This window comes from Salvia splendens, chromosome 2, assembly GCF_004379255.2.
Source record: "Salvia splendens isolate huo1 chromosome 2, SspV2, whole genome shotgun sequence".
NCBI lineage: Eukaryota > Viridiplantae > Streptophyta > Magnoliopsida > Lamiales > Lamiaceae > Salvia > Salvia splendens.
In genome coordinates, this window is record NC_056033.1 from 12,948,649 (window position 1) to 12,972,477 (window position 23,829).

General features: G+C 42.0%; 1 pseudogene; it reads left to right on the top strand.

Moving 5' to 3' along the window:
* The first annotated feature begins 386 nt into the window (after nt 1–386).
* LOC121774050 lies at nt 387–2,128 on the top strand (annotated as a pseudogene).
* The last annotated feature ends 21,701 nt before the right edge of the window (nt 2,129–23,829 follow it).

Sequence of the window (23,829 nt, forward strand, 5' to 3'; positions counted from 1 at the left end):
TTTTATTATGCTTGAAATGATTTTGTTTCATTAATAAAAACTAAATATTGAACTACATATAAATCCTAATTTTTCACAATCAACCGCAATTAATACTTAGTAGTTAAAAAAATAAAAATTTACTATTACTACTATTTAGCTTGTAACCTCAATGTAATTTTGAAATTATAGATAACATAGGTTGGCATTGGTCCCTCACAAATTACAGTAATTGGCAGAATCAGAGAGATTTTTCTCTATTAGTTACACTGAAAAATATTAGTAGTAAAATAAAAGAAAGATTATCCTAAAATGATACTGCTAGTAGTAAAATAATTGACAGCAATGAGCCTTATTGCAGCAAAGAAGTTGACAGCATTGTATGGGGCGCCCACTATTCCTTGGAAGCTGAGTTTCATCCCACATTTCTCCTCAATCTTAGAAGCCATAGTTGGTAAACAACGATTGTACACAAAAACAAATCTTGTTTTTCGCCATCCGACAACAATTTTATATGCTCAAAGTTGAAACTATTGTCGGAGCTATCTGCATTTTAGACATTCATTTCAGCTAAAGATCCATTTTTTTTTCTCCTGTCCTTAGTGGGCAGCAATGGTTTTCAAGAAAGTGGTAATTTTGATGATGGGTTGTTTGGGGATGTCGAAGCAGCCCACGCTGCCTGCTCCTCCAGCTGAAACTGCTGAATCTTCATCCACTGATGTTCAAATTTGTGGCTCAAAAAGAATCAGGCTCAGTGATGGCAGATTCTTGGCTTACACAGAGAGAGGAGTCCCCATGAATAAGTCCAGTCACAGAGTTATTGTCGTTCATGGATTTGGTAGCTCCAAAGAAATGAATTTCATGGCTTCTCAGGTAAAGTTATTTCTCCCCTTATGTTTTTTTCTTTTCTTTGGGAAATTAGTATTTGGTGGATTTAGGAAAGTTGCTCTAGGTGTAAATGCACTTTGTTTTTTTCATGTTCATGTTAAATAGGAGTAATAATTAGTCATTGTTGGACTTCTAGCTTGTAGTTGTTGTGACGATCGAGTGTTGGTTTCTTGTGGTGAATTAAATTTATTTACAAAGCAGAAACTTGAATTTTTGCTTCTGATTCTGTTGTGATATTATGGTTAGTTCTTTTTTCTTGTTTATTGAGAAGTTATATAGGGGTTGCTGATGTGATTTAGCCTCTAGGATTTACTTGAGGAGTTGAAGATATGTCTTCTGTTGTTCGACCGGGCTGGATATGGAGAAAGTGATCCCAATCCAAAGAGATCATTAAAGAGTGAAGCATCTGACATTGAAGAACTAGCTGATAAGTTGCAGCAGGGATCAAAGTTCTTCGTGCTTGGGGTTTCGTTGGGGTGCTACCCCATCTAGGATTGCCCACCGAACAGGTAGCGTAGATGTAGTTACTCTGTTTGATCCAATTAGGTTTGATGTTTGAGATATAGGAAAATTTTAATTTCTTGCTGTTTGTGATGTTTAGGCTAGCAGGTGTTGCATTAGTAGTTCCTTACATAAACTACAAATGGCCATCTCTTCCTAGTGAACAAACAAGAGATGACTATCGCATGGGCCTTTCCCGGTGGGCTGTTTTCGTTGCAAGCCATGCTCCAAGATTGTTGTATTGGTGGTTGACACAGAAATTGTTCCCTTCGTCGACTGTTCTTGATAGGAACCCTGCATTCTTCAGTCGAAAGGACTTGGAAGTGTTGAAGATCACACCAGGTTATCAATTGCTAAATCAGGTATCATCATCTATAAACATGAAAAAGAAAATCAAATGAACTATGTAGATCATGATGTGTGAGTGTGTGTCTTCTACCAATGCAGAACAAGATAAGGGACCGAGCTGTGTTTGACTCCCTACGCCGTTGCCTTTGGCAAGTGGGACTTTGACCCGTTGGAGCTGTGCAATCCGTACCCTCAAGAGGAAAGCACGGTGCATATATGGCAAGGGCACGAAGACAAGGTGCTGCCGTTTCAGCTGCAGAGGCACGTCTCAGGAAAACTGCCTTGGGTTCGGTATCATGAAGTCCCGGATGGAGGGCATCAGCTGGTTTATGATTCTGATGTGTGTGAAGCCATTTTGAGGTCTCTCGTCCTTGGAGAAGATCCTCCTCAAATGTACAGACCTCAATGCTAGTTTGCTTGATTTTTTATTATATTTTTTTTCATTCTTGTTCATCACAACATGATGATCTTGTAAAGTAGATTGCATAGTTGGTAATTTATTTATTTCAAAAAACTTTTGGTTGTCAATGGAGTTGCAGTTATTGATGTTAACCTTCCCAAATAGAGATTATTTGAAACGGAATCTACGATTTAAGGTTTTATAGCTGGCTTCAGCTTGCTTAGTTGGTTGTCTCTACTTTTTCTTCTCTATTTCTATTCACTTAATTTTTAAATCACTCTTTTTTTTTTGACAACTTAATCAAAACATTTAAGTTTTCAAATCCACATTAAAATCCACCACTATGATAATTTAGCTAAATTCACTGGGCCTACACTAGCTTATAAGCCCACTGCGCAGTGCAAAAGTATTGGGCCAGGGCCCTTTTTCTATCAATAAACCTTATACTACAACTATTTGTAAAAGCATTATTTTGTACACTCTTCGTCCCTCTGCAGTAGATGCGTTTCATTTTCAACACTCATTTTGAAAAAATAATAATAAATAATTAAAGTATAGAAAAAGTAACGTAAGAGATAGAATAATATAGAGAAGACTCTTATCTGTATTATTTTCTCTCTTATTTTACCCTCTCTACACTTTAACTATTTCTTATCATTTTTTTAAAAACAAGTGTTTAAAATGAAACGCCTATACTACAGAGGGGACCGAGGGAGTACTAGATACTAGTTTTTAAATCTCTCTCTCGCACACAAAAAGAAAAGGAAAGGAAAGAGAACTCATCGTACACTGTTTCTCATGGGACTAGGCCACGTTTATCAAAATTGAAAATAAATACTCTTATATGGCTCAATAATATTTGAATAAGTGATATCTGATGAACCTTTGGCAGGAAAAACTTAGTAACTTAAAAATTATATCTCTTGGCCCAAAAAATGAACACCGTCTAACACCAAGAGATCCAAGCCAAAAATCAGATGAGATCATGCAATAATTACTTATTGCCCATGAAAATATTAGTAGTAGCGTAAAATTATCATTAGTAGAACTGTATAGGATATGCCACAGAATTCATATTTTAGAAAATTACAAATAGTTACCATTTTTTGTTGTGACTATTACTTTCAATTAAAATAAATGATAGTAGTATTTTCTATCAGAATATTTTACGGTTCAAGACATGTTTACATTTATGTATTACTCCTTACACTATTAGCTTTCTGAAAATATAGAGTAGAGTTTTTCAATTCTTTCACTCATTAGCTGACGCACATCAAATTTTTATTTCTCTTTTGAAGTGCCTGTTCAATAAGAGTGAAATGTACCGATCATCAACTAGTTGAAAAACTACAAGTCTCATATGATTATCTTACTCCCCTTTGGAGACGAAGTTTTACCAACCAATATTTCCATTATTCCTCCTAGCACGTTAACCTAAATTTGACAAAGCATATTTTAGCATTTAATATTATTGCGTATACATGAAAGAAGATTAAAAATATGTTAATGAATCAATTTTAAATGCAAATTAAAGACACGAGCATCCACAATAGCGGATGTCCCGGCGGACGTTCGACCGGGACGTCCGCTATTGCGTTGATTGAGACGGATGCGGACGTCCCAAGCGGACGAGAGGTCATCCGCGGGTGTGCGCGGACGTCCAATTTTCAATTTAAAAAAAAACTCTATATATACAGCTCGTTGAACTTCATTTCATTCGCACCACTTGTATTAACGAGTTTCTCTTCTCTCTCTCTACGTTTCTATCGGTAGATCCAAAATGGCTAGTGGTGGTGGTAGTGGTGCGGGTGGTAGTGGTGGGGATGCTGCTGACACAAGGCGTCGAATTAATGAACAGTTGAGAGCTTATACGTCCGCCGAGATAAATCATTTGGTACAAGAGCACTTGCAGCAACAGCTACAGCCGGTGGTACCTCTCCCCATCCATCGTCGAGCTGTAGTACCCCGGGACCACATCGCTGCACACCGCCGGTTGTTTGAGGACTACTTCACGGAGGAGTCGCGGTTTGGGGAGAACTTTTTCCGGCGGCATTTTAGGATGCACCGGCGGCTATTTAGGAGTATTGTGAACGCTTTAGAGCGTTCACATGACTAATTTAATGTGTATGATTATCTTTCAGTTGCTCCATTAAAGTGATCTATTAAAGATTAAAGTTTGGGCTAAAGTGTATTTATTTGTTATGGAAATAAGTGTAGATACCATATGCGATTTTCTATTTGATGAGAGACCGAATAGAAAATAAAGGGTCATATCAGAAGAACATTTGATATCTCTGTATTCTACTGTTGCGAAGAATGTCTCTGATTGTTTGGAAGATCCATAGTCGCTACAAAGCAATTCCGCCTTTCAATTCGTTATGGATCAAGGTACGCTTCCGCTCTACAGTTTATGCTCCTTCTCCGTTGTTCTTGGTTAATCATCATAGAGAGCTTTATGTAATTGTTCACTCAATTATTCCAACAAGTGGTATCAGAGCCACTCTATTGATGATTCTTTGAGAATAGGAAAAAAGGAAAATCAGGATTTCATGTTCTAGCTTGTTTCGTGAATCCATAAAATCTAGGGTTTTGTATTTTATGGATTTGGTTGACTGTTTTTTTTGCTGAATTGTTTTTCTGTTTACCGTGAAGAATTGTTAATGAATTGAATTAATTCATGGTGGATGGCTTTTGAATTTAATCAATTCTTGATTACTTTGGTGAACTTTAATTGATAATTTGAATTCACAATTGCTCAAGTACCGAGAATTGCTAATTAGTGAATTCATTTGATTTAAGGTTTTGTTTATGCACGCATTCCAGTACGGCTTTGGTTGTTGAATTGGTAATTTCATTGTGGATATGCATACACGTATGAGAGCTATTGTGGGTGTATGTTTTGCATACTTGACGAAAATATTTTGTGGATTGATGTTGTTTGTCTCGTAAGTTTTGCTTAATTGGTCAACAAGAAATTGAATGTCTGCGCACACAGACCTTTTGCTTATGAATTGAGTTTTTGTTTCGTGTTTATCTCAGTTAGAATAATGGTGAATCAAAAGTAAGAACTGAGAATTCATGATTATGTGTTTCGTGCTTTCAGTTTCGGTAATTAATTTTGCAAAATGTATAATCTTGTTGGGCAATTAAGGTTTTCGTGCTCCCATGTTTTGGGGAATCCATAAAGTTTAGAATTCGTGGATTCATTTGGTTGTTTTGATGTTGCTTTGGCTGTTTATGTTTGTTGTTTACGATCTTGGGAACATTAAAATTCAATTTTTTTTTATCAATTTTTATGGTAAAATCAGATTTTGAAAAATTATACAGAATCTTGTACGGAGTTAGCGATTTGTTGGGGAGCTATTGGGCTGGCCGTATGGATTTAACGACTTGCTGAGTTTGCAAGGTATGCGAACCCAGTGCCTCGTTGGCTAGCCACTATGTTTCGGAAAGCTATTAACGACTCGCTTGTGAGCGTTTATATTCGGTTTTAAGTTTAATTTTTGAATTCAAATTTTCGAGTACATCTCATGTTCCTTATTTTCTACTAATGAGTGTGTATTTTAATGCGGATATTAGTCGGCCAAAAGGAAGATTAATATTTGGCACGAGATACGCATATACTTGTGGTAATAAATGCGTGACAATTATTCAGTTTTCATGAGTATTGTGATGCCAAAGGGTGGACGCTACTTAACAGGATCTTATTGTCAGTGTTTAACCACTGTAAGGAGGTTGCCATTTACAAGTTCATATTACTGTCAAAAGACTTGATGTGGATGTTGTTCTCGGAACCTCGTAATGTTTTACTAATATTCAAAGTAGATTAGTCGAAGCTAGACGTTGCAAAAGTAACCTCTCTTGTCTAGACTTCTTTATTGCGAATGTTAGGATGGTATGTGTGTGTGTATTTTAATGCGGATATTAGTTGGCCAAAAGGAAGATTAATGTTTGGCACGGAATACATATATACCTGTGGTGATAAATACGTGATAATTATTCAATGTTCATGTGAGTAGTGTGATGCCAAAATGTGGACACTACTTGACCGATCTTATTATCATTGTTTGATCACTACGATGAGGTTATCAATTATAAATTCATATTACTGTCAAAAGACTTGATATGGATGTTGTGCCGGTACCTCGAGATGTTACCTTCTTATTTGAATTTCATTATGTGAGCATGACAATTATTTCGGTTTTGTTCACTGTTCATTTATGATGTCTGCTTCTGCGGTTTCTTCCAACATGAACAATATATTAGTGTTGAATGGGTCAAATTTTAAGGATTGCAATGATTATATTTGATTGCTCTGGGTTGCATGGATCTGGATTATGCGCTAAGGATTGAGCAACCAACTTCTCCTACGGACGGTAGTACTTCTTATCAAAGGAGAAACTACGAGAAGTAGGAATACTCGAATCGCGTAAGTCTACTGATCATTGGGTTTAGCATCCTAGAAGCCTTTCGAGGAACTGCATCTAAGTATATCACTAAGGCAGTGAATATACCTTGCCAAAAATTAAGGAACGTTTTGAGAAAAATATTAAGGCTGAGACAAGCATGCTTGATCTCAATAAAGTATCAGGGCAAGGGCAACATAAGGGATCACATTATGAAAATGTCTTGCGTTGCTTCACTTAAGCTTTTTTTTTTAAAATTAACTCCTATATAAGGGAGAAAATTACAAATAAACTCATATACTATAGATAGGAGGAAATTACAACTGATGTCAAGAGGGCTCGAACTCGGCACCTCATGCAATAATGTCTAAGCTCCTTGCCGTTAGGACAAAGGCTCTGGACGTTGCTTCACTTAAGCTTGAATTCTAAGGACTTGCTTGTGCATTTGGTGTTGCACACCTGGTCAGTATCTCAAGAAATTAAGTAAAGGGCATTAAGAAAAGTGTATTGAGAATGTTGCTATGAATAAGGGTTCATCATAAAAGAAACAACATAAGGATAATGATAGTTGTTTCCTTTGTGGTAAACATGGATATAAAAGGAAGAAGAATTGTGACAAATATCACGCATGGCATGCATAGGAAGTTACAATTCTTATTTTGGTATGTTCTGAAGTTAATTTAACTCTAGTCCCTAATGATATATAGTGAGTAGATTCTGGTGCTACTACTCATATAAGGTTATCGACGCAAGATTGTCTGAGCTACCGAAAGTCAATTGATGGTGAAAGATACATATATGACAAATCGATGGAAGTATAGACTATTGAGCATTGTAGATTGTTATTAAAGACTGGAATTATTCTGGTTTTGAAGGATACTTTATTGTACCGTCTTTAGACAGAATTTGGTTTCTGTTTCTGCTTTGGACAAATTTGATTTCTCTTGTTCATTCAGAAATAGTAAAGTTCTTCCTTCAAATAATTTTAATATTGTGGGCACTGTTTCCTTAAGTGCATATAATAATCTTTGTATGCTCAATTATGTTACTTCATATTCAGAAGCTTTACATGTTGAATCAAAAGGGGACAAAACAAATTAAATAATGAGAATTTGGTTAATTTATGGCACAAGTATTTAGGTCATATCTCGAAATAAAGGATTGTGCGGCTTGTATCAGATAGTATATTGAATACACTTATCTTTTCAGATGTTGATTGTTGGTTCAATGTATCGAAGGAAAGCAGACCGAACATAAGAAATTAGGTGTCGACAGAGGTATAGACGTCTTAGAATTGATATATACGGACATTTGTGGTTCATTCCCTTTGGTTTCATGGAATGGTCAACAATATTTTATATTAAGTAAAGACGACTGTTCTCATTATGGGTACCTATATTTAACCAATGAAAAGTCTGAGGTTCTAGACAAGTTCAAAATATTCAGGGCTGATGTTGAGCTCCAACTCGACAAAGGTATTAAGAGAGTCAAATATGGCCCATGGTGGCGAATACTACTATAGAAATGACTGCTAAGGTGAACAATGTCAAAGACCTTTTGTCCTCTATTTGGAAGAGTGATCGTCCCTTAGTACACCATGTCGGGATTGCACAGAATGAGTGGTGTAGCTGAAAGACGAAATAGAACTCTTAAAGATATGTGAAGGATTATGATTTATCATTATTCTTTGTCACATTTGCTTTGGGGAGAAGCATTAAAGACTATAGCATATATATTCTCATTTGATCATCCAGAAAAATTTTGGGATTTTTTAAATTTTATGATCCCACAAAATGAACTAATTTGGGATGAGATATATAGTATTATTTGAGGATGTTGAGTTTGGGGGGAAGAATGTATAAAGGAACATTACTTTTGAGGAGGAGTCTGTATAGACACCTATTACTGCTTCTGACAATGTTCATGTATCAATTACTATAATTGAAGAAGAAGCAGATTAAGAACCTCAAGATGATAATGTTGTAAACATTCAATCTCATGTGGATGATGTCATTTAAAGTCAATCTCAACAACCTCAATTAAGACTCTCGTAAATGGTACCACAAATTTTATAAAGTAGTTCTTTCATTTGGATTCAGAAAGAATGTTATTGATGGTTGTGTGTATCACAAGTTCAGTGGGAGCAAATGCATCTTCTTGTGGAATATTGCACAACACCAAGAATCACTCTAGAAGAAATTTGAGGTGAAAGATCTTGGGATAACCTCTTTTGTATTTGGAATCGAAATAAATTGAGATAGCTCTCGAGATATTCTTCGGTTGTCACAAAAGGGATATATTGAAAAAGTGCCTAAAGTATTTGAGATGCATAATTGCAAGTAAAGAAATACCTCTATGACTAAGGGAGACAAACCTAGTCTCATTCAATGCCCTAAGATAAATCTTGAGATTTAGAAAATGCAGAAGGTTCCATATGCTTCGGCGATTGAGAGCCTAATGTGTGCTCAAGTGTGTATTAGACCCAATTTGGTTTCAATTGTTTATATGTTGGGCAGATATCTCAATAATCTGACATGGATCATTAGGAAGCAGCAAAACGGGTTATGAGATATTTACAGAGAACTAAGCATTACATGCTCGCATACAGAAAATCAGATCATTTGGAGAGATCTTTAGGCATTTTGATTCTGATTTTGTTAGATGCCAATACAGTAAATGATCCATTTTAGGTTACGTGTGTCTGTTGGCTATGGAGCCATTTCGTGGAGAAGTGCTGAGCAAACACTTGTAGCTACTTCTGCCATGACAACATAATTCGTAACTTGTTTTGGGCATCTAGTTATTGAATATGACTGTGAAATTTTGTCACTAAGCTGCATATTGTTAAAAGTATTGAAATACCACTAAAGTTATGTTGTGACAATAACCCTGCAGCATTGTATTCCAAACGACAAGAGCTCTGCTATGTCATAGTTTCTTGGTTGTAAATTAAAGTTCAGAATGAACAAATACCTATAGAGCATAATGAACACATTTGATAGTAAATTCGTTCACTAAAGGACTAACACTCAAGGTCATTCATGGGCATGTAGCCCAAATAGGTGTTATGTTGTTTAAGGGTACTTCCGTTCAGTGGGAGTAATTTTGGTTATTGCTCTATATTGTGTTTTGAACATGAAGTTATAAACTCATGTTATTCTCTACAGAAATAAAGTATTGTGTTTTGTCCATTACTTTTGTAATTTGGTTTGGGTTTGATCTCATTAAGAATTTGGGAGGACCAGTTGAAAATAGGCATGTATGATCACCTTGCATGAAATTTTCATGCTACACTCCATAATTGATTTATTGTTGATTATATTTGCATATGTGATTACTGTTGGGTTTAATCATGAAAAAATATGGTGACTGCCTCTTTAGTATTATGCCGGTATGGTTGATAATAAGATTGTTCTGGAATACACTATGTGATAGCATATTTGAGCGTTCATTCGGTTAATACACATTTATTTGGTGTCATGTGTTGCCCAAGTAGGAGATTGTTAGAATTTTTGGGCTTCCGCATGACTAATTTAATGTGTATGACTATCTTTCAGTTGCCTAATTAAGTGATCTATTAATTGTGATTGAGCAGTCCCAGCTATCCTCATTCTCCATCTCGAGCCATATTTGCATGTATACTGGTCAGTACGTAATCGTCCTGACGCCCTTTTCACTTGAAGTGTCTGAAACTCTGCCTACTGGCTAGAATGCTTACCCTGCACGCTTAAGCAACTAGTTTTTGCAGATATAATTCAATTACGCACATCATACTGACCAGTAACCTAGGCCTAGAATACGACTTATCAAACTGCTCACACTTACCACATGCTTGTCCTCAAGCGTGAAGAACAAACAACAACGAATAAGTCGAATTCTAGCCTGGTTACTCCCCTGACCGACTCTACCTAAACTAGACTCGACGCAAAGAAAAACACTTGGTCAGACACAGAAAAAAAAACACACAAACACACAAACACAAATAAAACCAAAACACAAAGATTTGGGCTATATTTTCAACAATCCCTTACCTCGGGATCTGGTGCAATCCGGCCTTAGACAGCCTTGAACTCCTGCCACCCCCCCATTCCTTCCTGGTCAGTACATCCGTTTGTCAAGATCGCCCAAACTCTCGGCCAAACACTAGATTCACTCGGTCTCTCATACCTCACCGGGAATGTTAGGACCGCATTCTCTCAATATGCTCAACCACACTTGCTTCGGACTTAGATCTCACGTGCAGCTACTGAAGGACTTAAAGGCTTGTAATGGAGCTATTGGGTTGCAGCGTTTTGGGGTAGATGTTCCTAAGGCTCTAAGTTTTCAAAATTTCTATTTTATTAATGCGGGAGAACTGTGTGCTGTAGGCTTTTGATCAGTTGCTTTTTAGCTGGCGCTTCTGGCTTGGGTCTCCAACTGTTCAGTATCATCTTGTGGCTTTGCCACCTTATTCCTTCTCTTTTTTTTTGTGGTCAAGTTTCTGACCATTTTTCTCCACATTCTTCTCTCTTTTTTTTTTTTTTTGTGGCTTCGCCACCCTTATTCCTTCTTCTTCTCCCCCCCCCCTTTTTTTTCTTTTTGTGGACCCGGGATAACTCCCTGGTCGATTTTCTTCCGAACCTTCTTGCCCAGCTGGAGTCTGCTTTCTTGTACAACTTTCTGGCCAGTAGGCTTCATTCGCCTCACTCTTTGCACACACACAGTCCCAGTGGCTAGGGGTATTTATCTGGGTAAAAGAGTTAGGAAAAAAGGTTCTAAGGGTGGTTTTTTTTTTTTTAGATGGGGGGTTTCCTACTGCCTTCAGTCTTTGCTACCCGTGGTCACTTCATCCTAGGCAATTTGTGGCAGCCTCTCTTTCTTTTCCATATATGTGGAAAGTGGTTCCACTTAAAGCTTATAACTCACATTTTAAGAGGGCTTTCGCGCTTGGCTCTAAGTATGGGCTTTTCTCTCATACTCACATCATCTATCCTGACTAGGAGGTACTAGGGAGGGTGGTTTCGGTTTTCCAGCACGTCTTATCTCCCTCAGTTCCCTTCACCGTCAGCTCAAGACGGTTGAGTTTTAAGCCCAATCAACACACAAAATAAAAAAACTAAACCTAACAGGACACTAACACAAGCACGAACACAAAAACTACCCATATACACATACTCATCATACTGGTCATTGCGTCCCCCCTCCCACTTCACAAGTGTCTGCCCTCAGATAGGGCTGTGAAGTGGAAAAGGTAATGGCCAGTATGATGGACACATAGACAAACAGACAAAAACAACAAATTGAAACTAAAACTTCTCACACTTAGACTATGGAATAGGCTAAGTGTGAGATTTTGAAAACCTAAACAGCAACCAACAAAACACATATATATACAAAACTCCTCACACTTAGGCCGTGCAACGGACTAAGTGTGCGTCAATCATGCTTACGAAAAACAGAAAACACAACACATGCGTCAAAAGACAACCCCTTAACTTCTCACACTTAGACTATAGAATAGGCTAAGTGTTATGAACGGGGTTTGCGCACAAACAGAAATTATACTACCTAGACACACAAAACACAATTAAAACAAACGAAGAGCTAAAAACGAGAAAAAAAAACTAACTGGTCAGATGGGGGTGGTCTTAGCGAAGTCTCCTGCTCCTCCGTGGGGCAGGTGGTGTAGGCTGCTTTTCCAGGGGTTCCTCTTCCGTTCCAGTGTGATCCTCACTCTCCTTCGCCGGTTCCTCGGCTGCTGCCGGCACCTCGGCGTTCTCTTCCTCGGGCTCGTCTATCATTGTCTCTGGTGGGTGGGTCTCATCGTTCTGGCCTCCATGGCCGCTTGTTCCTGTAGCTTGTTCTTTCTTCCGGCTGGTCACTTCTTCCAACAACACATCTATCACGGATGCCATCCGGCCCATCTCCGTGATCAATCGATGGTTTTCCTCTCCCAAAGTAGTCACTAACGTCTCCATAGCGTCTTGTTTTTGAGCCAATGTCTTCTGCTCTGCAGATCTCTCCAACATCCTTTCCATCACTGCCGCTAGCTTGAACATCTCTGCTTTCAATTGCTTATTCTCCTCTCTAACTTCATCCATTTCCTTCTCCATTCTGGCTTGACGTTGTTCCTGGTCCGATGCCAATTCGATCATTTCTGCCCTTATCTGTCTGCTTCTCTCCGCTATCTTCTCCACAGCTTTTTCCATCCCCTCTTGTCTCTGGTCGTGTGCCGGTGCTTCATGAGCTGCTGTCAACCGAGCAGTGGGTGTAGCTTCCTCTCCCATCGCGTAGAAGTGTGGCACGCCTTGCCTCATGTATACCGCATTCGTCCGGACGAATAGGGGGTATCAAACAATCCTGGGGCGTCCACCATCGTCAAGGGGGTTAAGTCTTTGTCCTCTGAAACGGTGACGTTGTTTCTCACAAAGATTCCCAATATATGGCAGAGGGAAATATTCCGTGCTGGGTGGGTAGCGATGAGGTGACATGTGTATGTAGTCCAGAACCCTAAGTGCAACTTCTTTCCTCTCTTGGCACACCACATAAGATACAATTCCGTCATCGATGTCCGGACTGCCGAATTCGACTGTCCTAAAAGGTTGTAACCCAAGAAGAGTTGAACCAGGCGTAGATTAGGATCGTTGAGATGGATAGATCGGGAGATAGTGGACTGAAACTGCCCTGCCCCGGGGTGAGTAAGCTCTTCCCAAGCTACCTGGGGCTTAAAGTCCACATGCCTGCGGGGAATCCCCCGCTCCCTATCTCTCCACTCGGGCCCTATGGCCTCCTCCAAACTGCATATCCCTAGCCGAACAGTCCATTCAATCAAATTCATCCTAATCTCTCCTCCAAATACTCTGAAACTGATGCACTCTACATCCAAATCCGTTGTGACCTTGAATCGAAAGGTCGCGAAAAATTCTTTGGCCAAATCGACCGGAACATTCAAATTCTCATTCCTTAACAGCCATTCAAAACCCAATTCGTGGAAAAGGGCGAGAAACGATTCCCGAACCTTCAATTCATCTAACGAGGGGAGATGAATTACCTTTCCACACTTAACCTTCTTGCCTTTTGCGTTCTTGGTGCGATAGATGGATTGGAGCTCCTTGGAGTCAAAAAATTGCATCCCCTCCACCACGTCATCTGTGAGCTCCACCGTCCAACGCTTATATCGGAGTGGTTCTGCAGGTGGATGCAATAGTTCCCGATGATCGTTAGGGAGTTGCTGCTCCTTGTACTCCTCATCTTCCATGGTCGTATCGCTATCGGATTCAGATTCTTCACTGATCTCATATTCACTGTCACTCTGTGTTTGCCGGTTTGATGGGGTCCTCTGGTCAGCCTCAGTGATCACGATGTCTGTGTTCACGGTACGCGGTTTTTTGGTACTCGGCTTGTTCTTCACAACGGCTTTTCCTTTTTCTTTCTATCTGGTACCTGGCTTCCTCCTCAGCTTTGTCGTCCTCTACTTCGGGGTTCTTTCTCAGCTTGTGTTGAAAATGGGTACTGGGTAGTAGGACCGGTCTCCCTGTGGCCTACTGACCTGGATGCGAGGTCCAGACCCTCAGCCATCCCGTCAGCCTCTTCACCTTGGCCACTCAGTGTTGGAGAGACCGCTTCGGTTTCCTCTGCAACAGGTAAAGACTCCTCCCCAGGTTTTGTGGGAGTGGTCCTCTCCTCTTCACTCAAGATTTCCACGGGATCTGCCTCTGTGTTCGGCTTCGCCCTACTAGCTGCCCACTTTCCCAAGCATCTCTGCGAAATTCTCCGCGGTTTAGGTGAGTCTGCCTTGGGGTCTGCTTTCACCACCAGTTTCCACTTTATGGGCTTGGGCTTCACTACCGGAGGTGCCACCGGTTCTGGCTCATTGGTTTCTGCAGCTGTTTCCTCCTCTCCTACCTGCATTCTACCATCCCCTACTTCTACTCGGGGATCTACTGGCTCTTTTTCTTTACTCGGTGCTTCTCCTTCCCCTCCTACCAACTGGAAAGGTCGGCCTTCCGGTATGTTTCCTGATGTGGCTTTCTCCCTGTTTCCTGCTGCCCCCAATGCGAGGTCTAGACCCTCAGCCATTGGTGCAGTGTCCTCTTCTCTCTGGTTGACCCTGTTCAGAATCGAGTCAAATTCTTCGTCTGTCATTAGGCCTTGTTTTCTGGCCGATTCATTCAAATCTATTTCCGGCCTTCTCACTTCTTGAACTACCGGCTCCGCTTCGGGCGTTTTCTCTGTTCCTTCGCTCCCCTCCGGAGTTGTCTTGCCTTGACTCGACTTTTTCGTACGCTCCTCAGAGTCGGAGTCGTAATGTGCGGTGATAGCATCGAGCTCTGCCGAATTCGGCACTGAATTTGCTGCATGACTGTCCGGCGCAGGCGGGAGTTCACTGGGTGTGGTTCCTACGCCCCCCATTTGATCAAAACCAGTCAATTCCGCCGTCCAGTCCCGAGTAGGGTCCTGTTGACGAAGAAATGCCATCATGGCATCCATGGAAATCCTAGGTGGTGGCTGAGCGGTCGGTGCGGGTGGCGGTGGATTTTGCTGTGGTTGTGCCTCCTGGGTTTCTTGGCGGCGCGGTTTGATTTTCCGGGCGAAAGCTTTCTTCCCCATGAGTGGAAATCTGCGATTTAGTGGTGAAAAGGTAGGGTTGAGGGTTGAGAATGATGTTTCCGCGAGAGAGATGGACAAGGATTTCTTGAAAGCGAATTGAAAATGAGGGTTTGTGAGGGGAAAGGGTTGAGACGGTAAGTTTAATTCGGGTGAGAGAGAGCAGTTGCAGGTGGTTGTAACCGGTTATTAGCGGTAGCCGGTCGCGACGTTTCAGACGGGAAGGGCGGTTAAGGTTGCTGGCCTCTGATTGGTCCGCGCGTCTTTTCCCTCTGCTCACGCGCCATTTCTCTTGCTGTCACCCTGCAAAAGCTACACAAGCTTTAATTCAAATTTTCGTCCTTTTCATAATTCCTCCTCTACTTGCCTAAAAAAGGAGACTAATTTAAATTGGCACTTAAATAACATTTTGAAATAGCACCAGATAAGCAATCCTTTGGTCAATGCGCACTTCAAATTAAAATTAAGGCCCGAAAATATTTTTTTGGATTTTTTGGAATTATCTAGCGTGCAAAAATTAATTACGTATTTACAATATTTACAACTTTCTTAGGTAATTTGGAATTCAACTTGGCCAGTATATGCATACTATTCTCAAAGGGAAACTGGCCGCGCGGAATTGCAAATTCCTATCTTACTGATCAGTATGAAACCGATGTAAGTGGCTGTAGTGGAATTTCATCCACTACACCCACCTCGCTATTATCCCTGAATATTTTCAACCTATGCCCATTTACTATGAAAGGTTCAGAGTTAGAAAAACTCCCTGAAATTTCTACTGCCCCGTTGGACCGGAGTGCAGTTATGATGTAAGGTCCTGTCCACTTGGACTTGAGTTTCCCTGGCATAAGCTTCAATCTTGACTGGAAGAGTAGTACTTTCTGGCCAACATGGAGCTCCTTAGTCCTCAGATTTCGATCATGCCATAATTTAGTTCGTTCTTTGTACCACATGGCGGAATTGAATGACTCCAATCTAAGTTCCTCAAGCTCCTGCAGTTGCAGCTTCCTTTCCTCTTCACAGGCTGTAGCATCCATATTCACTTTCTGTACTGCCCAGTATGCTCGATGCTCGATTCCAACTGGTAAATGGCACATCTTTCCAAAGACAATCCGGTAAGGGGACATGCCTATGGGAGTCTTGTAGGCTGTTCGATACGCCCAGAGAGCATCCTCTAACCTTACACTCCAATCCTTCCTAGAAGTGTTCACCGTCTTCTCCAAAATTTTCTTTATTTCGCGGTTAGAGATTTCTGCTTGACCATTTGCTTGCGGATGGTAAGGGCTGGATAGTCTATGGTGCACACCGTATTTCTTCATTAAAGCTTCAATTGTGCGATTACAGAAGTGTGTACCTTGATCGGATATGATCGCCCTGGGCACACCGAATCGGCTGAAGATATGACTCTTTAAGAATTTGGCCACTTCCTTGGCTTCACACGTGCCTGTGGCCTTGGCTTCCACCCATTTGGAGACGTAGTCTACAGCAACTAGGATATACAGATTCCCATAGGATGAAGGGAAAGGCCCCATGAAATCCATTCCCCATATGTCGAATAACTCGCAAACTATTACGGTTACCTGTGGCATTTCATCCCGGGCAAATATTCCACCGGTCAGTTGGCAACGCTCACAACTTCTGCAAAACTCGTACGCATCTTTGTTGAGGGTTGGCCAATAAAAGCCGCTATCCAAAATCTTCCTAGCCGTCTTCTTGGACCCGAAATGTCCTCCGCATGCTAACGAATGGCAGTGGGTCAAAACATCCTGCTGATCCCAGTCAGGAATGCACCTCCTTATCACTTGATCGGACCCTATCCTCCACAAATAGGGGTCGTCCCAAAAGTAGTATTTCGCTTCACTCTTGATCTTCATTCTTTGGGCTTTGGTAACACTTGGCACTTCTGGAAGCTCTCCAGTTACCAGGTAGTTGGCCAGGTCCGCGTACCAAGGCTCTTGCCCTACCTTCTCTTTTCCTTTTGCTGTATCATTCTGACCAGTAAGCTTGAACACTTCTTCCCAATCAATTTTTCTGGGCACAAAATCACCTCACACAAATGTTCCTCTGGAAATTTATCATGCACTTCGTCACCATTTCCATCTTGCACTATTCTGCTCAAATGGTCCGCCACTTTGTTCTCGACTCCTCGCGTATCTTCTACCTCCCAGTCAAATTCTTGTAGCAAGAGTACCCATCGGATCAAGCGTGGTTTGGATTCCTTCTTGGCAATCAGATACTTAATCGCCGCATGGTCAGTATACACTATGACCTTAGATCCCAACAAATATGGCCTGAACTTCTCGAAAGAATACACCACTGCCAGCATCTCCTTTTCAGTGGTATCGTAATTCCGCTGGGCTTGATTTAAAGTCTTGGACGCATAAAAAATTACGTACCTCTTCCCGTCGATCTTCTGACCCAGCACGGCTCCTACCGCAAAATCGCTGGCGTCACACATTACTTCGAACGGATGGTTCCAGTCAGGAGCCCTTATGATAGGTGCGGATATCAACTTTTCCTTGAGAAGGTTGAAAGCAGCCTTGCATTGCTCATCAAAGATGAATTCCACGTCATTCTGAAGTAATCTAGTAAGGGGCTGGGCGATCTTGGAGAAATCCTTGATAAATCTTCGATAAAATCCGGCGTGCCCCAGAAAACCCCTTATTCCCTTCTGATCAGTAGGGAATGGTAATTTGGATATAACATCTACCTTGGCTCGATCCACTTGGATACCTCTCTCTGAGACCACGTGTCCTAAAACTATCCCTTCGGCGACCATAAAATGGCACTTTTCGAAGTTCAAAACCAAACTCTTTGCTTGACATCTCTCCAAAACTATATCTAAATGGTGAAGGCAAGAGTCGAACGAGTCTCCGTAAACCGTAAAATCGTCCATGAATATCTCTATGCAATCCTCAATCAAATAAGAAAATATGCTCATCATACATCGTTGAAACGTACCTGGAGCGTTGCACAGGCCGAAGGGCATGCGACGGTATGCATAGGTTCCAAACGGGCAAGTGAAAGTGGTCTTGTCCTGATCCTCAGGATCTACGTAAATTTGGAAATACCCGCTGTACCCATCTAGAAAGTAGAAAAACTTCTTCCCAGCTAATCTCTCCAACATTTGGTCGATGAACGGCAGGGGAAAATGGTCCTTCCTGGTCGCATTGTTCAGCTTACGGTAATCGATGCACATTCGCTAACCCGTGACTAGCCTCGTTGGGATCAGTTCATTCTTCTCATTCTGAACTACTTGGATGCCCGACTTCTTTGGGACCATGTGGATCGGGCTGACCCACTCACTATCCGGTACTGAATAGATAATCCCTAGCGACAACAACTTCAAGATCTCCTTTAATATCTCTTCTCGCATGTTAGGGTTTACCTTCCTTTGAGCATCTCGATGTGCCTTCGCTCCTTCCTCCAACCTAATGTGGTGCATGCAGACGTCGGGGCTAATCCCCACTAAATCTGTAAGACTCCATCCAATTGCCTTCTTGTTCTTGCTCAGCACGGTCAGTAGCCTAGCCTCTTGTTCTTTCGTGAGGCTGCTACTGATGATCACTGGATAAGAGTTCTCCTCTCCAAGGAAGGCATACTTCAAATTTGGTGGCAACTTCTTCAGCTCAACTTGAGGTGGAAGTGTGTCTACATAACACAAATTTTCAGAATCAATCGGTTTCTTCATGGCTTCATTGATATCAAAAGTAAATTTCTCTCCATGGAAATCAATGCAAATTGCCCCCTCGGCCATGTCTACTATTGTCTTAGCCGTTCTCAAAAATGGCCTTCCTAACACTCCACTAGATTCCCTAGCTTCATGCTCACTCATTTTGATCACATAAAAATCAGCAGGATAGGTAAAATCATGCACTCTTAATAACACGTTTTCTAAAACTCCCTCAGGACTTATGCACGACCTATCAGCCAGTTGGATCAACACCCTAGTATTAGACAATCTAACTCCCTTCAATCGGTTATAGATAGACAATGGCATAACATTTATGGACGCCCCCAAATCACACATTGCATGTTTGACCTTCACATCTCCTATAGCAATAGGCAAAGTGAACATACCTGGATCGGCTCTCTTGGGTGGTAACTTCTCTTGCACTATTGCTGACGCTATTCCTTCCACCATAATCTTGCCATCCTTCTGGGCTCTCCCGGCTATGAAGTCCTTAATGAATTTCCCGAGAGGGGGTAGCTTCACGGCTTGGAGGAATGGTATGGTGACATCCAACTTCCCAAAAATCGACAAGTAGTCAACCGGGTCTTCTTTCTTCCTCTTTGTAACAAATTGGAATGGGAACGGTTTCTCCCCTTTTTTTTCCTCTACTGGTTCTTCAGCAACCTTCTTGGAGTTTTTCTTGGGTAGTTCCTGGGTCTGGGCCTCCATTCTGGGTTCTACCTCTTGAGGGGGTTTCTTCCTGGTCAGTAGGGTGTCGGGTTCACCTCGTAAACTTGGTGTATCATCCAAGAAGAATGGATCCTTCATCCGAGGCATAGTTCTCCCTAATTCATCCACTGAAATGGTATCACCTCCTATCTTCGTTCCATTAGATCCTCCACTAGGTTGTTTCGGTTGAGGCGCGTCATAAGTGGTTCCCGACCTCAATGTAACCTTACTCACATTTGCCTTTTCGGGCATTTGGACTGTAGATGGGAGTTTCCCTGCATTTCCTTTCAAATCACCCACCGAACTGGCCAGTTGAGCTAACTGCCTATTCATCATATCCATGTTCGCCTTATGTTCCTTCTGGGCGTTTTGCATCCCCTGCACGACCTCATTATGGGATTGCAATTCTCCTTTGATGCTCTGTTGTGATGCTAGCATTTCACCCATCATGTCTTCAACGGATCTCCTTGACCTGCTCGAGTTTTGGAAGTGACTTGGCCCTTGGTGTTGATAGTTCTGGGAGGTTTGCTGGCCTTGATTAGGCGAGTATTGGTTATACTGGGCAGGAGGGGTGTACTGATCTTGAGGATATTGATTCTGGTGCTGGCCTTGGAATTGATTTTGGTTCTGATGGTTTTGGGGTCCTGGGTTTGGCTGATTTTGGAAGTTTTGGAAGTTTCTCTGGTGGGGTGGCACATAGACAGGGTTCGGGTTCTGTGGGTTTTGGTTTTGGGAATGTTGGTTTCTTCCTGACCAGTTGGGCTGGTAGTCTGGGTTCGCTGGTCCACGGTTAGGGTTTTGGTTCGGATGGGGGTTATACTGGCTCTGACCTTGGTTCTGATTTTGGCTCCCGTCACCCCATCGGAAGTTTGGATGATCCTTCCATGGTGCATCCCGTTGCCTACCTTGAATCCAATGCCCACTAGAGTTGAAGTACCCCGCAGCATTAACTTGCTCCATATTCCCGAAGTCATTAGGCTGATCATAGTTCGGTCCTTGATTTCCCTGCTCTGCACCCTTGTAATTCCCAGCTGGGGGAGGTGGTGGAGTGCTCTTCTCGATCGCACTCAGAAGTGACTTCTTCAGCTCATCCATTTTCAAATCCATTTTCTGCTCCAGTGTATTTTCTTGATCAGTAACCGAGGCAACAACAGCCCGCTCTCGGTTATATCCTTCCCTTGAATGGTCATACTCTTTCTTTGCATTCAGTAGCTTTCTTAGGACTCTCTTTGCTTCGCTAACCCGTAATTGCGTGAAGCTTCCTCCCGACGATGAATTTGCCAGGTCCTTGGTTACCGCGTTCATGCCTTCGTAGAAAGTATGATGTACTTCAATGTCCGCCATGCGATGGTTGGGACACGATTCCAAAAGACCCATGTATCTTGCCCAATAATCACTCAAGGGCTCATCATACCCTTGCTTCACATTAGTTATTTCCCTCTTCAGCGCGCTTGTCTTGGATGACGGAAAAAACTCGCCCAGAAATGCTGACTTGAAATCGGCCCAAGTCTCGATGGAGTTGGGGGGCAGGCGCATGAACCAGGTGTTAACTTCCCCTTTTAGCACAAATGGCAAAGCCTTCAGCATATAATCATCCTCCGTCGCTCATGCCGGTCTCCTCTGCGCCCTACAAATTTTGCAAAACTCATGAAGAAACTCATACGGCCCTTCATAGCTCTTCCCACAGTATGTAGGCAGGATTGCGATCACATGAGGCTTCACATCGCAGGCGGTTTGGCCTGGAGTAACGACTATGGCTTGCGGGGGCTCTCCTTCAGTATGCGCGTTCAGCGTCCCGATCTCCGGGTCCTCATCTCCCTGGTTGGCCATTTCCCTTGGGTTGCCTTCTAACAGTGGTATCTCTTCTGGTATCGGTCCCTCTATGGTGCCCTTCTCCTCGTCACTACTCGTCCCTAGGTCAGACAAGGTGGTCGACAAGCCAGAACGAGTGGTTACGAGTATAGACCCTTGCTGAAGTATCTTCGGTCTCCCCTGGTCAGGAGCCGAACTGCTTCTCATAAACTGAAATGGAAAGAAAAGGAAAAGAAGATTATGCACAATATATACGCCAAAGTATCACACACAAAAGTAACTAGTAACGCCATCCATCCCCGGCAACGGCGCCATTTGAAACGATGGATTTCTCAGGGTGCTTAGGTGTCGTTCAAGCAAGGATATATCCTACTGGTCAGGATAGAGATCCTAACTAAACCTAGACCCTGGTTTCAAAAATTCCTCAACCCACTTCTACTGATCAGTATAGTGGTGGTAAGGGTCGAATCCCACAGAGATGGTGCGTTAAAACTATTATGGTGATATTCTGGATGGTTTGGTTAGCTACCACGCTCGGGTTGAGTCTCTACCTAGGCAAGAACTTAAATGTAATTTCCTACTGACTAGAATGGGGAAAGAAGTGTAGGGGTGTAGCTGTGTACGTGGAAATAGGGAGACATTTTTGTAACAAAAAAAATTTGGAAGGTACGGGATTCTATTTTGGGCTAGACAGAATATTCAGAGGGTAGTGGTAGTCAAGGTGACTGGGCTGACAGATCTGCAGGTTATAACGAAAAGCAAAGGACAAAAGTAAAAAAAGCAAAAAGCATCTAAAAAAACAAGTGGTCCCCAACATTTGACAGGGACATCATCTTCTTCAGCAACACAAACTGAAATCAGAAAACAATTCCAGATTCAACACGGAAACACAGTTTATCAATTCGCGAACACAGATCCACAAATACGAACACCAAATCTTAAATCAAGCACAGAAAATGCAACTCCGCATACTGATCAGCAGGAAAACGAAAACGAACTCAAACAAGACTTCACATGCAGCGATTCACTCACGATCAACAGTTCCACACTTAACTAAAGGAATTTTGACGGAAACAAAGAAAGGAAAGTTTCAGCACTTAAACACCAAGGAACCTTAGATCTAAGCTAACTAGGCGGAAAAGGAAGTAAAAGAAATCAACACCATAACTGAAACAGAAATCAACTTCATACCATAAACACGTTCGGATCTTCCACAAGTACTTCAAAAACAGAAAATATCCAAAAGCAAATAAAGATCCAACGTAAAGAAAGCGAGTAAATTAAACTACGAAAGCGAGTAAAAGTGTTTTGCCACTCCGGGCGATGATATCTCTAACTACGGTTCTGCTGGCTGGAACGAACGATCTGGAATTCCGGGAACATCTAAATCTTCAAGTGACCATGGCAGTGGCGAGAAACGAGATTCTGGACTGGGCTGAAGGACTGAACTCCGAGAGAATTCTACCTAAGAGTAATGATGATGATCCCTTCCATTCCTCTCCAAGTGGCTTCCTTTTATAGGGAGGCTTACCCTTGATTTTTAGGGTAAGACCTTGCGGTGAGATGACTTCTTTGCCCTTAATTGTGATTGAGCAGTCCCAGCTATCCTCCTTCTCCATCTCGAGCCATATTTGCATATATACTGGTCAGTACGTAATCGTCCTGACGCCCTTTTCACTTGAAGTGTCTGAAACTCTGCCTACTGGCTAGAATGCTTACCCTGCACGCTTAAGCAACTAGTTTTTGCAGATATAATTCAATTACGCACATCATACTGACCAGTAACCTAGGCCTAGAATACGACTTATCAGTATCTTCGGAAGCCTACCCCCGAAGACTGTCAGGCTCTGATGGATATGCACGGGAATCAGCACGGATTTTCAGGAATGTTGGGTAGCATAGATTGTATGCATTGGGAGTGGAAGAACTGCCCCGCCTCTTGGAAAAAGGTTGTACACGACTGGCTTCAAAAGTAAGAATCCAACGATGATCCTCGAAGTCGTAGCTGACTACCGGCTATGGATTTGGCATGCGTATTTTGGAGTAGCCGGGTTGAACAACGACATCAACGTCCTAAATTCGTCGCCCCTTTTCAACAAGCAGTGCATGGGCGTTGGTCCGGCTGTCAATTTTGTCGCCAACGGCAACCAGCACGATATGGACTACTATTTGGCATATACCCTAGTTGGCCCGTCTTTGTGAAGACGATCAGATGTCCAATAGATGAAAAGAAGGTCTATTTTGCGAGCCGATAGGAGGCGGCACGCAAGGATGTGGATCGAGCATTTGGTGTGCTACAGGCTCGATGGGCGGCAGTGAAGAGTCCAACACGGCAGTGGTATCCTGAGGGCATCGCTGATGTCATGTACTGTATTATCATGCACAACATGATTGTCGAAAATGAAGGTCCAACGCTGACTGATTGGGCCAATGATGATGTTGATGTTGCCGGTCCAAGCTACGGAGTGGCCACCGCCAATGTACGAATGAGGATACCTCATGGGAAC